The following is an 801-nucleotide window of genomic DNA, read 5'->3' on the forward strand; positions in this document are numbered from 1 at the left end:
AGTGCGTAGTTCTGTCTCGTTGTCTGTTCCGCTTCCTTTTCCCTCCATGTCCTTTTGGTTCTCTCTCTCGCTCTTCGTACTGTCTCTTGCCCTCGCCTCCCGCATTGTCGCCATCCTCCGTCGAATGCCGTTGTCTCTCTTGTCCCTGGTATTTAGCTTCTCCTCTCTCTCTCGAGTCGTCTTTCCATTCCCATCCACGCCCTCGTTCTCTTCCTATGTCATAGGTGCCTTTCTTTTGACTGTGGCCTGTCCTTCCTTCATTTCTGATTTCGTTCCTCCGATCTGTCTGTGCTCCTAATATTCTCATCCCTCCTGCCTTTTCTCCTCATCTCCGCCTTTGAGATTTATAAGCTATGTGTCTTCCTCGCTTCCCGTCTCGGTCTCTCCTGATTGCCCTTCTGTCGCGCGATGGGGCGGCGAACGGGGCAGGGGAGAATCGGCAGTGTGCGTGCGTGTGGAGGCAGGCGTCACGGTCGTTAAGGGCGGCACGGGGGGCGTCAGGGTCGGGCAGGCGGGCTGCAGGTGGTGGATTTTCTTTCCATTTGTTAAGTTTTGGCATTGCCATTTTCTTTCCATGCTCCCCTTCCCGCTCTGCTCTCCAGATGTCCGCTTGTCGCGCGACGGTCGTCCCCCCGCCCCCGGCGTCGCGCTGCGCCTTCCCTCAATCTCACTCCTGTCATCCGCCTCCAGTGTCTCTGCGCGCCTGGCCATGCTCCTTCCCCATGTCAGGCTCCTCCCTATTTCGTCCGCATCCGCCCCCCTTCGTCCGCCTTCCGCTTCTCCCTGGCTTCATCATCTTTC

The 801-nt window shown here is 57.6% G+C and overlaps 1 protein-coding gene across 1 annotated transcript in view; it reads right to left on the reverse strand.

Annotated features, from left to right (window-relative positions):
- LOC119591836 (high affinity cGMP-specific 3',5'-cyclic phosphodiesterase 9A-like) overlaps nucleotides 1–801 on the reverse strand; it is a 42,680-nt gene that overhangs the window by 12,084 nt on the left and 29,795 nt on the right. The window lies entirely within an intron of this gene.

Source organism: Penaeus monodon, chromosome 29, assembly GCF_015228065.2.
Source record: "Penaeus monodon isolate SGIC_2016 chromosome 29, NSTDA_Pmon_1, whole genome shotgun sequence".
NCBI classification, from domain to species: Eukaryota; Metazoa; Arthropoda; class Malacostraca; order Decapoda; family Penaeidae; genus Penaeus; species Penaeus monodon.